This window comes from Bos indicus, chromosome 11 (genome assembly GCF_029378745.1).
Source record: "Bos indicus isolate NIAB-ARS_2022 breed Sahiwal x Tharparkar chromosome 11, NIAB-ARS_B.indTharparkar_mat_pri_1.0, whole genome shotgun sequence".
In the NCBI taxonomy this organism is placed as follows: Eukaryota; Metazoa; Chordata; class Mammalia; order Artiodactyla; family Bovidae; genus Bos; species Bos indicus.
The window spans coordinates 99,475,704-99,488,985 of record NC_091770.1 but is presented as its reverse complement, the minus strand read 5'-3'; the positions used below and the strand labels follow the sequence as shown (position 1 = coordinate 99,488,985).

The following is a 13,282-nucleotide window of genomic DNA, read 5'->3' as shown; positions in this document are numbered from 1 at the left end:
GCTGAGGGGGCTCCTCCTCCCAGGACAGGATCCATCCCTCGCCCATCCCAGACGCCATTCTGCAGACAGCTGGAGCTTCATAAATGTAGCAATTTGTGTTGAAGTTGGGAGGGGCTGAGAGACCATCCAGGCCCACAGACTCCTCACTTCAGAGGCAGCAAGGGCTGGCCCTGGCTTCTACTGGGGGCCCAAATGCAGCTGGGCCTTGGGCCCGAGCTGGGGATGCTTGGGCACAGAGAGGCCGAGGGGGCACGCGTCCAAGATGCCCACAGCAAGTGACCAGAGAGGAGGCCAGCACATTCAGCCTGTCCATGACCTTGGCACCTCAAGATCTCTGTGGACCACCCCCTACCAACTAAAGCCCCTTCCTCTCCCCACCTTTCATGGGACCTCACAGAGGCTGAAAGAAACAGAGGTTCAAATCCAGGAGACTAGGAACTATTCGGAAAGGAGCGGTCACTAAACCTAGCTGATGGACTGCTCCACTCCTGTAGAGCTTGAAGAGTCAGGGGACAAAGTTAAGTTGGTGGGAAACTTCTGTATTGTTTTTGCTGTAGCTGAGTTTCCTTTTCTTTTTTCTTCTTCTTTTTAAAAATGAAGTGCTACTTAGATCATCAATATACCAGAGATGAAAATGGAGCTCTCTTGATTGGAAAGGAAGCGGGTGGCCTGGGACTTCCCCATGCACATCTACATAAGCTCTGTGTCCTCCTGGGAAACCCCAGGTTCCTAGAGTGGGCAGGCAGGCCCAGCCTGAGACTTTAGGGATGGGGAAACTGAGGGCCTGAGAGGCGGAGACACTTGTCTGGAGTCATACAGCCCTGAAGGATGGAGTCAAGGGCTGTCAGGCCGGCCTGAGCCAAAGACCTTCCACCAGGCCAGGCCCAGGCTGTGGGTCAGGAACTTGTATCCCCACTCTGGTTTCTGAGCATCTCTAAGCCTGGCCTGTTGGTTGGGGCAGCAAATTGAGCCAGAGCTCCCCAAATCCCACCTCAGCGGGGTGAGATTTCCGAGGGGGAAACACGCCCAGGACGCTCCCTCTGTTGAAATCATGCTGGGACAGGACAGGAAAGGGCTGGGCCAGCTCCATGCCCACACATGCCCCCAGCAGAAGCAAGGGCTGAGCTCCTTCCAGCCCCTGGGGTCGCCCATACAGGGGTCCCCAGCAGCAGAGACTATCTGCTCTGTGGCTCTCGGTCCATGCTCAGTCACAGGGCAAAGATCTTTCCAGGCAATGGCACTTCTACGAAGGCACTTCTTTGAACCTAGGGTGCTACCACCTTGGTGATCCACCATCAGCTTTGCCAGGATAAAGCATTCCAGAACCTTCTGAAGCCTTATCATAACCGGAGGAGTTGGCCATTATCACCCCATTTCACAGACGGGAGACAGGGCCGTGAAGTCACTTGCCTGGTCACAGAGTTAATAACAGACATGGTGACTCGAGCAACCAGTGCCTGCTCCTCACCACTAGGCCACCACCAGAGATGGGACCCTTTTTCCCAGCATGAGACTGGGGCAAAACCAAAGACCCCCTCGGCTCACCCTGACTCCTCATGTTCTTTGTATTTTAGAATTTTACCTGTTATTTTATTTATGGCTGCGCTGGGTCTTCATTGCTGCGTGATCTTCACTGCGGCAACAATGCGCTGCTCTGCCGTGGTGTGGGCTTCTCCCTGCGGTGGCCTCTCTTGTTGCAGAGCACAGCCTCTAAGGGGTGCGGGCTTCATACCTCAGTTGCAGCACGTGGGCTCAGTAGTTGCGGTGCATGGGGCTTAGTTGCTCTGCGGCATGTGAGATCTTCCCAGACCAGGGATCCAATTCGTGCCCCCTGCAGTGGAGGGTCAATTCTTAACCACTGGACCACCAGGGAAGCCCCCCTCATATTGCTAATGCATACAAAATAAATATTTCATCTCACCTATTTACTGTATCTTTGGCATTTATCCATCCTGAGTTTACACCCCACTTCAGTCTTCCCCGACATGGGTTCACACGGGTCATGGAATTTTTCTCTGTGTCTCCAGGAGGCAAAGCTACTTGTGTCCTTGCAGCCATCACTGCCAAAACAAACAAAAATCTCACTTTATACATTTCATAAAAATGAGTGGCCTAACTTGGAAATATTGTGGAGCCGTCTCCTTGGGGACATGGATTGCACCGTGCCATGATGCTGTTGAGGCAGCAGGCATGGGGTGAGGACTCAACAAATGGGCCCGGATGATTGTTATTGCTGCTGTTCATGGGGGCTGGTGTAGCTGATAATTCCTAGTCTTTTCCTCCTTCACATCACAGGTTAGCAGGGTCACTTCTCAAAGTTACTAACTGGCACTAAATGGTAAGAAGCCAGTTGTGAGAATGAGGCAAGTTATCTGTCCTTGCGCCAGAGAGATGGTTACCATGGTAGTCGACCTGCAAGATAGTCTCCAGATGATTTCCACCGCCTTCAGCCCTTCCCACAATGAGGAGGGCTGCCCCCGAGGGGCCAAGAGGACAGTGTGGAAAGGACCACACGTGCATTCCAAGGCACCGGGGCTTCAGTCTTTCTCGCTGGCATCCATCTAGGGGAAGCCATATAGTGAGGAAACTCAAGCAGCTCTGTGGAGGACTCCATGAGGGAAGAAACCAAGGCCTCCTGCCAACAGCCAGCCAGTGAGCACACCATCTTGGAAGCCAATATTGCAGCCCCAGTCAGATGAGAGCAGCCCCAGCTGATGTTTGGACTGAAACTTCAGTGGAGACCACAAACTGGGACCAGCCAGTTACGTTGTTCAGTTGCTGAGTCATGTCTGACTCTTCGCAACCCCATGGACTGCAGCACCGCAGGCTTCCCCTGCCCTTCACTATCTCCCAGAGTTTGCTCAAACTCATGTCCATTGAATTGGCGATGCCATCCAACCATTTCATCCTCTGTCGCCCCCTTCTCCTCCTGCCCAGTTATGGCACTTCTGAATTCCTGAGCCACAGACCCTTGAGATAATAAATACCTATTGTTTTAAAGCGCTAAGTTAGGAGTGATTTCTTACACAGCAGTAGGTAACTGATACAGAAACAGAGGCCTTTAATTATGAGGGCTCTTCCTTGACTGGGTCCCCAAAGTGTGTTCCTTGGAATATTGACCCCAGGCTATAACCCCGGGAAAACCACAGTCTGTCAAGCAATGGCAGATTGTGGGCTTTCATGTCTTATTTAAGATTCCCAGTACACCTTGGCATATTCAAGCAGACCCCTCTGGGCAAGGAGGCTGTTCCTCTGGAGTCTTGGTGCAACTCTGACATCATAGCTTCTTTGAGAAATACAGCTGAACTGCCACGGGAATAGGCTCTTACTGCACATTAGACAATTGCATCCAATATAAAAACAAAAAAACTTCCAGCCAGATATTCAGAGTGTGGCCGATGGTGTCCTATACAAAGACAAGATGGCCGGCCTCTCTGAGCTCCTCTTCAGGCTGAGGGGGCTGGTTTGCCCTGGGTGCCCTCTGGTCCCATCAGTGGTGCTGGTCAGGGCTCTGGGCCCATGTTTGGCCGTGAACCTCAGTGTATCTGGGGACTGCTGGGGCTTCAGATTTTGGTTCCTGCCCTCTGCAGCGCCAGCTCTCATCGCTCCGAAGCAACGGCCTTGAGCTCCCCACCCCTCGTGTTTGCCACATCCTCAATGACAATGCCTCAGAGTCGGATCCTTCTCGGCAGGAACACAACCATGGTCTTAAAACACGCACCACTGGAAAATAATGTTTGATATAGAAAAAAAAAAATCATTTCGCAGGCAACTTTTTCAGAGCGAATCCACCCCCTTCAGCGAGGAAAAGCTGTGCTCAGAAAACCACATTCTTTCAAACCCCTGGGGCTGCGTGGGGGTGGGAACAGAGATCTTTCTACACGCTAGGAGGCAGAGGCTTTCTTCTGTTGAAAACGTAATTTTACCCTCATGTTGCTTCATCTTTCCCTGCATGGCCTTTCGAGGGGCTCGCGGGCCTTTCTGGAGCCACCGCTTCCAGACACCAAGCGGCCTGCCCTCTTCCCTCAGACCTTAGGCCTTGGTGTGCAGCCCTGGCTGCCCCCCGCCCCAGCCTCACCTGGGAGCCCTGCCTAGGCCTGCTCCGGCAGAATCTGCACTGGGACAAGGTTCCCAGGTGAATCCAGGCACATGAAAGATGGGGAGCGCCCAGCTGCACCCCAGAACCGCCATCTCAAGGCGCCCTCCGCCTGCCCGCTAATGGGCCGCCGAGCCCGCCTTCCTCACCCGGCTTCCAGGCTCCCATCACAGACGGCTCCTCAGAAGCCGCACTTCCGGACCCCCATCTCCACGTGCACGCTGCCCACCCCTGCATCACGCGCTCATCATGTCTGAAATTCAGCAAGAGGGCCACACACAGGGTGGGAAGTCAGGACCCCTGAACAAGTGGTAATGGCAACAAAGACTCCCAGCCTTTACAGAGCACTGCCAACCGAGGAGGGAAGCGGTGAGACCTAGAGGTTCAGAGAGGGACAGCCACCACCCCAAGATCACACAGCTGGCAAGTGGTAGAGTTAGAGCCACCAAGCTCTCCCCCGACACCCTGTGGCACGAAGCCTTCCCTATGAGAAAATGGGAGGGGCTGCAGGGAATATCAAGGGTTGCACCCCCCCACCCCAACTTAGCCCAGTGTTTCCCACTCTGGGGCTCCTTGGGGGACCCCCCGAGGCTTTCTGCAGCAGTGGTGGTTGGGGGGGGAGTTCTGTGCTCTTTTGAAATCCCTGATGGTCACTACACCTTGACCAAGGGCCAGGCCACCACGGGGTCCATACAGCATTGCCTTTGTTTGCTTTGGATGGGATTTTATCAACCCACCATGCTGGTTCAGACTCTCCGGACCAATGGGAGTTGCAAGGCATTGGCATGGATGCCCTTGATTATCCTGAACAGAGGAAGCTTCTAGTACTTAACAAAGGCAGCGTTCTTGTTGGGCCAATGTGGGCCTGGAGACAGATAAGAACAGGAGGAGCTTTTCTGGTGGGAATGGAGAGAGGAATTAGCTTAGAAATTTGAGTTACTGAAGGGAGAGGATTTGTCACCAGGATTTTCGGCAGCGGCAGGCGCTTTCTTCTATTTTCTCTAAATCAAAGTTGGTGCTGCCCCACTCCCACCCAGCCCGGCTGGCGTTGGTGGAGGCGGAGGCAGCCCCGATGGGCAGGGCTGAGCCGTCCAGGCTCACTGCCCAGGTCTTCACGAGATGCCCTCCTGCCACGCTCTCCATGGAAGCAGACCTTGAAGACGATGGGTCCTGTTTACGGGAAGCCAGCCACAGACAAACCTTGAGTTTCTTGCAGAAACCTGCAGCAAGATGGGCGTGGGCTTCTGTGTGCGGTTTGCACGCCGCCCTGCACCTCTCTCCCCATCTCGGCTTGTCCGAGCGCACGTGTGGAGCTGGAGTGGTGCCTCCTTTGCTCCTCCCGGGCAGACCCTTCCCCTCTGCCCCCCACCTCCACCCCACACCCACGGGAGGTGCCAGGCCCTGGAGGTTCTAGTCAGGAGTGCTCAGAGGTTAACGGCGGCCAGCAGCTCTAAAGTCTGAAGGATACAGGTGGGTTGTGATCAGTCTGAGCAACTGACAACTTCACTTCACAGCCCCAGCCACGCACTTCCTCTGTCTGGAGAAACCCTGTTGGAGTGGGGACCCCAGATTCTTGACCACTGGAAGCTGACCTTCCAGGAGAGACTCGAAGTCACCTTTGGATGGAACAGGGAAGGGCACAGTCACTTCTTTAAAAATGATTCCCGTGGGTCTGAGTAGCAGGAACTGGAGCCCCCTGTCCAGAGACCCGGTGATCATGGACTAGAAAATCCCAGTGAAGGACAAGCCAGCTGGGCTTCAAATATGACTCAGTTCAGTTCATTCACTCAGTTGTGTCCAACTCTTTGCGACCCCATGAACTGCAGCACGCCAGGCCTCCCTGTCCATCACCAACTCCCTGAGTTCACTCAGACTCAAGTCCATCGAGTCAGTGATGCCATCCAGCCATCTCATCCTCTGTCATCGTCCCCTTCTCCTCCTGCCCCCAATCCCTCCCAGCATCAGAGTCTTTTCCAATGAGTCAACTCTTTGCATGAGGTGGCCAAAGTACTGGAGTTTCAGCTTTAGCATCATTCCTTCCAAAGAAATCCCAGGGCTGATCTCCTTCAGAAAGGACTGGTTGGATCTCCTTGCAGTCCAAGGGACTTAAGAGTCTTCTCCAACACCACAGTTCAAAACCATCAATTCTTCGGCGCTCAGCCTTCTTCACAGTCCACTCTCACATCCATACATGACCACAGGAAAAACCATAGCCTTGACTAGACGGACCTTTGTTGGCAAAGTAATGTCTCTGCTTTTGAATATGCTATCTAGGTTGGTCATCACTTTCCTTCCAAGGAGTAAGCGTCTTTTAATTTCATGGCTGCCATCACCATCTGCAGTGATTTTGGAGCCCAGAAAAATAAAGTCTGACACTGTTTCCACTGTTTCCCCATCTATTTCCCATGAAGTGATAGGACCAGATGCCATGATCTTCGTTTTCTGAATGTTGAGCTTTAAGCTAACTTTTCACTCTCCACTTTCACCTTCATCAAGAGGCTTTTTAGTTCCTCTTCACTTTCTGCCATAAGGGTGGTGTCATCTGCATATCTGAGGTTATTGGTATTTCTCCCGGCAAGGAGGAACTCGTTTTGAGGTATAAGCATAACGCACCATCCGTCGGCCACGGAGAAGGGCTGGAACCGATGTCAGTGCACCAACCAGGGGACTTTCCCTTTGTTTGGCTGCTCCAGGTGATATCTTAGGTCCACAACCAGTGATGGAAACCATGCTCCATGCAGTGGAAGCGTGGAGTCAACTGCGGGACCCCCAGGGATGTCTCCCAGGGCACTTTTTTAAAGCAAGTTCCTTCTGGGGTCTTTTCTGGTGCTCCTTTATGAGATGGATCAGCTATGTAGCCTTGGGTGGCCCCTCTTACACCACATGCTTCACTGGTCTGTCCACGTGTCCCCCTCTCCTAGGAGATGTAGCTCCCCTCAGGCAGGGGCGCCCCAGGTTGGTCTTTGTGCCCTGAGAGCGCCCTTCGGGCCCTGCTGTCAGGACTCACATTTCTGTTCATCGGTAGAACAGAGCGCCCGGCTCCAAAGCCAGGCTCTTCAGTTTCTCAGTGTGGAACCTTAAGCACGTCAGGTCCCCTCTCTGTGCCTGCCTCTTCTCTCCGGAAATGGCAATCCTGGTCCCTGGCATTTCATGGTTGCTCTGAGGACGGCCTGAGCAAGGACATGCCCACAGAGGGGGTTACCACTCTCCAGATCAACTCTGATGCAAGGCTGGGCACACAGCAGTGACTCAGGGACTGTTTGGTGTTCAGATTTTTTTTAAAACTAACATTTCTTTTTTCCCCCCCTAAATTTTATTTCTCTATTTTTGGCTGCGCTGGGTCTTGGTTGCTGCACAAGGGCTTTCTCTAGTTGCGGCGAAACTCACTAGTTTTGGTGCTCAGGCGTCTCCTTGCGTTGGCTTCTCTTGTTTCAGAGCACGGGGCTCCAGAGTGCACACACTTCAGTAGTTCTGCCTCACAGCTTAGTTACCCTGAGGTATGTGGGATCTTCCTGGACCAGGGATGGAACCCTTGTCCGGTGCATTGGCAGCAGATTCTTAACCACCTGGGAAGCCCTAAACTAACATTTCTTAAAGTACGAGGATAAACATAGTCTACGACTTGCGGAGAATGTGATTTTTTTGCAAAAGAGAAAACTTGGGACTTCCCTGGTGGTCCAGTGGTTAAGACTCTGTGCTTCCAATGCAGGGGGTGCAGGTTTGATCCCTGGCCAGGGAAGTAGGATCCCATATGCAGTGCGGTGCAGCCCCAAAATAAATAAAAGAAAACTTGACCTCTTTTTCCCCCACTGACAGCCAGCATTCAAGATAGATATTCCCCAAGCATATCTCCCTTTTACAAAAGAGTCAGTCAAGGCTCAGAGAGGCCAAATGAGGTTCCCAGGATCACTCAGTGACAGAATCAAGCTCTTAACCAAGAGCGTCTTGGATTTATAACCCCTGGCCTCCCCGTGGGACTTAAACCCCTCAGAACCAGGGGCCCCCTCCCAGAGAGGAGCAGCAAAGACCAAGTGCACCTATGAATTAAGCAGGCCGAGAATCACACAGTAAAGTCATTCCCACTTCAAAGACCTCTCGAGTGGGAACCAATGTGACCAGGAAGGAAAATCTGAATCACGTCCCACCCAGAACACTGGGCAATTCCAGCAGAATACAGCTTCCCCAAGCCTGAGCTAACTCGGGCCACCTTCCATCCAATTCCCTGGGAACCAAGCAATAGGTGCGGAGGGGGCAGATTCAAGTCAGAAGCCTCTTGGGGTTTAGTACAAGAGCAGAGACCAGGGGGCAGGGGGTGAGGGGCGGGGGGACTCGTGCTCTGTGGCTTTCTTGAGGCAGGGGGTTTTCAAGAGGGTCTTTCAAGCTGCCATGTGAGTTGGTGATTCTGGGCTCTCAAGCCACAGAAACCTAGGCTTCCCTCCTGGCAAGCTATGTGACCTCTCTGACCCTCAGTCTCTTCATCTGAAATGTGTCCAGCCAAGCTTTAATGTCCAGCTTCTCCTTGAGGAGCTGGTGCTGGGTACTGGGGACTCAGCAATGAATGGGAGAGACCAGACTGGGGCCTTCACCAAGCTCACTGCCTCACAGGGGTGTGGAGACAAACAAGTTGAGGTATCAGCTATAAGGGAATACCCCGAGGATGAGAGTCAACTCTCTCTCAAGCTGGTGGTGAGGAGGCAGAGCGCGCATCCAATCAAGGCTGAGCCCGGCACTGAGCCCATGGTGAGCGCTCAGTCCGTGAAAATGGCTTTAGTTGCTGCTGTGGCGACTATTATTACCGTAACCTGAATAAAACTGGGCTGCCTTGGGGCCCAGTCTCGTCACAATGTTATGTTCAAAAGCAATATCAGCCTGACATCCCCAAATCATTGCAAAGCAGTTTAAATCTTCCTGACGATCTCTCAGAGACACCAAAGGCGAATTCCTTTGCACACCACACAAAAAAGCGTTCTCAAGACTCTCCATGACAATGTGTCTGCCTAGAAGGTCTCATGGCAGTTGCTCCAGAAACATTTCCGTTCCCCACACCTCCCTGTCATCCTTCTCAAAGAGGCGGGGGCCGTTGGGTTTGGCTGCAGGAGAAGGGGGACGGGGTGCGTCCAGGCTCTGCCCTCACTGGCCATGGGGCCGCAGTTTGCTCATGCGCAACATGCGGGTAACAACAGCGCTGCTTCCAACGAGGTATGGTGGGGACTCAGTGAGATGGTCGGACGGCATCATCAACTCAACGGACATGAGTTTGAGCAAACTCCGGGAGATGGTAAAGGACAGGGAAGTCTGGAGCGCTGTAATCCATGGGGTCGCGAAGAGTTGGACATGACTGAGCGACTGAACAACAGATACAATGGCTTCAGGGATGGGGGAGCCTGGTGGGCTGCCGTCTATGGGGTCGCACAGAGTCGGACACGACTGAAGTGACTTAGCATAGCATAAGGTGTTGAGGATGGGCAGGTATAGCTGGGTGACCCCTTCTCCTGCCTTCCCAACCTGCCCTTTGCATCTCATCGTTGATAGGAGCTCCAGCAGGGTCTCCTGTAGTCAGTCTGGGCTTTCTAGGGCCTAGCATCCAGCGGCAGCCGCTCCGCCCACCACAGGGAAAGGGTCAGTGCCCAGCAGGTACAGAGGCTCCCACCATCTGAGGCCATTGCTTGCCGGAAGCCTGGGCAGTGTGGCCCAAGCTGGCTTCTCCTCTTCCTCCTATATCAGGGATCTGGTATCTGTCTTCTCAAGGGACTCTGGGCCAGGCCCTTGCCAGGCATGCGGTTCCTGCCCCCATAGGGCTCACAGACCCAGACAATCAGGGCCTGACTTCAAGGGAGACACCCAGAGCTGCAGGAGAGGACCAGCTGGAACATCAGGGAGGGCTTCCTGGAGGAGGCAGCACGGAAAGGAAGGCCACACCCAGGCAAAGGCCTGGAAGGAAGAAAGTGGTGGGTTCTAGAAGCTACAAAAAATTCTCACCCACATGTCCCGACAGGTACAGTTTGCTGAGCTCTGTCACCTACACCATGTCACTTGGCGCTCTCCTCCCTCAGATCCCAGAGGACAGAGGGCAAGAACTCTCACTCCCAATTCACAGAGTGGGAGACAAGTACGAGAGAGAAAGAGACAATTCCTAGCCGGGACTAGAGCCCACATGGCCTGTCTTCTGGCTCAGGTCAGAAAGTTAAGGTGCAAGACTGGGCACTGAGCATCCCTAGCATCTCCCTGTGGTCATCACCCCCATTTTACAGATGAAGAAACGGAGGCTCGGTGAGACCACAACGTCCCTCCAGTCCTGCTCTTTCTGTGCATCTCTGGGGACCTAGGACAAGCCTGGGGTGCCCAGATGCCCTCACCAGATGGGGCATAAGCAGCCAGGAACACGGGTAGTACGGGGTGATGGAAGGAAGGGAGCCAGGATGGGCTTGCAAATCAACACCAGGCTGGGGAAGGCGGAGGAATGTGGGTCGGGATGGGGTGAACCCTACATGGGAGGCCAGTCTGGAAGGGGCCCAGAGCCCTAGGCAGACCACCCCGCAAGCACCGTAGGGTGAGACCCTGACTTCCCGGAAGACACCACCCCCCAGCTGGGCGGGGTGAAGGACCACTGCCTCCTGGCTTGCCCAATCAAACGCACTCCCAGTCCGATGGGGGAGGCGGCCAGGGTGGAGGGCTCCCACGGCCTTCCTGGGGGAGCCCCCCGGGACCTGCCCAGGACTCGGCCGCCCACCGCCCACTGCCCACCCCCAGCCTCAATAGCCCCGACGCCCGGCGTCCTCCCCTCGGCTTTCGGTGGCTCCAGAATTTAAAGGTTAAATCCTAACCTCGTCTCAGCAGTTTCTCCCGGCTTTGCCTACCCAGCGCCAGTTGCTGGTAATTATATGCATCTCCGAGCAGCCAATCAGCTGTCAGACTGACAGATACTGATCTTTTCGTTTTATTTTTAGCTCTGTGCTTCCCCCTCTAGTTGCAAAAAAAAATTCTGTTTGTTCTGTGTGTGGCTGCTTGACTCCCAGCTCTGCACCCGGCTCTCATCTCCGCCAGCTAGGCGGGAGCAGGAAGCCGGAGGGGCTGGAGCCCCCTGCCCCTCCAGAGACAGCGGTGCGGTGGGGTGTGGGGCGCGGGGTGGGGGCAGGCAGCGAGAAATGCACCCTTTGTCCCCCCGCCCCTCTCCAGCTGCAGACCCTGGGCTGAAATGGGGAGGGAAGGCTGGTGCTGCCCAGAGGCGCCTTTGGAGGCCGAGGGAGCGAGAGAGGAGCTGGACTTGGCGTGGGAGGGGAGCAGGTCCTCACCTACAGGCTGGAGGTTGGGGGAGAGACAGAGACGGAGAGATGTCTCTGCAGAGGCAGAGACGACTCTAGACTGAGAACAAGGCAGAAACGGGAGTGGAAGGGGAAAGACCAGCCCTTGCGCCCTGGAAATATCCGCCCCCCACCCCCGAAATGAACAGAAGGGGACAGGGATGTCAGCCCAAGGAGCCCTGGAAGGGAGTCAGGTGGGGGTCTTCCCAGCCGGGCCTGCAGGACCCAGGCGCGGCCCCTTCCAGGCCTGTGTGCCTCCCCTGCTCTGTGAAGGGCAAGCGAAGTACTCTTCAGAGTCGCTTTTGGGGGAACATTCTGGAAGGTTCTGGAACCTCCTGGAGACACCAGGAGGCAGGCAGGTGCGGGGCACGGCTGGCGGGAGGCCCCTGTTCACCCAGGGTCTTTGGAAGGAAAGGCCAGGCAAGTTTTTAGGTCCCAAAGGGTCTCTCAGTCAAGGGCTCTGGTCCAGGAGTCATTGTTGTTTAGTCGCTAAATCATGTCCACCTCTTTGCGACTCCATGGGCTGTAGCCCGCCAGGCTCCTCTGTCCTTGGGATTCTCCAGGCAAGAGTACTGGAGGCAGTTGCCATTCCCTTCTCCAGGGGAATCTTCCCATCCCAGGGATCAAACCTGTGTCTCCCTGGTCCAGGAGCGGGTCAGCAGATGATGGTCATGCTTCTTTCCATCATCAAGGCACTCTACAGTTTGCAGTGTCTCCCCTCGCCCCAGGGGCCTCCACTTCTCCCCACAGTTAACCTCAGGATGAAGTGACACGGGCGGGGGTGCAGGGGTGCAGGAGGACTGGCGGGGATCACCCCCATTCTGATTGGCCCTGAAGGAGGGGCAGCAGTGTCGCCTGACGGTTTGGGCTTTGGGGCACAATGGACTGGGGTTCAAGCCCCAGGGCTGCTCTTCAAGCACCATGAGGCTGAGTGAATGCCCTGAACTCTCTGGGTCCTAGTGTCCCCATCTGGAAGGTGGGCCCCAGGCCACCCCGCCTCTCACAAAACTGTCTGGGGAGAGCAGTCACCCTGCACAGGTGTTCCTGACAGCCCCAGCATCCCCAGCCCCCTGGGGAGCGGGTATTATCAGCATCTCCGTTTTGCAGATGGGAAAACTGAGGTTCATGTGACTTGTGTTTGGCGGAACTGGGACCAGAACACTCTACACCCCCCGCCCCTTCTTGGCTTCCTTTTCTCTGACACCACAGATGGCGCGCTGAGAAAAAAGAGAGAGGAGAGCGGAGAGAAGGGAATTAGGAGATGAAGCGAGGTGGAGGGAGGCAGCGGCACCGTGATCAATTACTTGGGCTGTAAATTTCTGCTGTTTTGCAAAGTGAGCACACAACCTCAGAGAGGCATCAATCCCTGGTCTGCTTGGAAGAAACCAAACGGCCAAGCCCACAGCAGACGCTCCGATGGTGGGAGCCCGAGAGGGAGAGGGGAGATCCCCTGGGTGGGGTCAGAGCTGCTCCTAGCATGAATGGAGGGCAAGGGCCCCTGGAAAGAACCAGGGGAGGGCAAGCTTGGGAGCTGCCTAGAGCCCCCTTGGAAGGGGACTCGCCTTCCTCTTCTCTTTCCAGAAGATTCCTCTCCTGCTGTTGGGAGTGGGGAAGCCAGTCCTGGGCAGCCCTGTCTGCCACAACACCTCTGCCTGGCCAGACCCTTATCGCTGCCTCCACAGCTGCTCCTGGGAGCTGCTGGGGACGTGGGGTAGGGGGGAGGAGGACTCAACTTTCTCACCTGTGAAATGGGAGTAATAACAGCATTCATCCCCAGGAGTTGATCCAAAGGATCAGAAAAGTCTAGGATATAAATGGTCTAGCGTGGGGCCTGCCACACACACACCAAGGAAAGTTAATGTTGTTATTATTACTGTTAATATTA

General features: G+C 54.8%; 1 long non-coding RNA gene and 1 other non-coding gene across 5 annotated transcripts in view; one reads left to right on the top strand and one right to left on the bottom strand.

Moving 5' to 3' along the window:
- Nucleotides 1–11,681, bottom strand: part of LOC139185860 (uncharacterized) — a 40,902-nt gene extending 29,221 nt beyond the window's left edge. For 2 of the 4 annotated variants that reach the window (XR_011569460.1, XR_011569461.1), the window contains exons 1-3: nucleotides 10,921–11,081; nucleotides 1,922–2,060; nucleotides 1,583–1,831 (exon numbers count right to left, since the gene is read on the bottom strand). This is a non-coding gene — a long non-coding RNA (uncharacterized lncRNA). Of the gene's footprint in view, nucleotides 1–1,582; nucleotides 1,832–1,921; nucleotides 3,724–10,920 lie in introns of all 4 variants that reach the window. The other 2 variants (XR_011569462.1, XR_011569459.1) reach the window with 2 other exon arrangements.
- TRNAG-UCC (transfer RNA glycine (anticodon UCC)) lies at nucleotides 7,763–7,835 on the top strand. The gene has a single exon. It is a non-coding gene; the product is annotated as a tRNA-Gly (tRNA).
- Nucleotides 11,682–13,282: the final 1,601 nt, after the last annotated feature.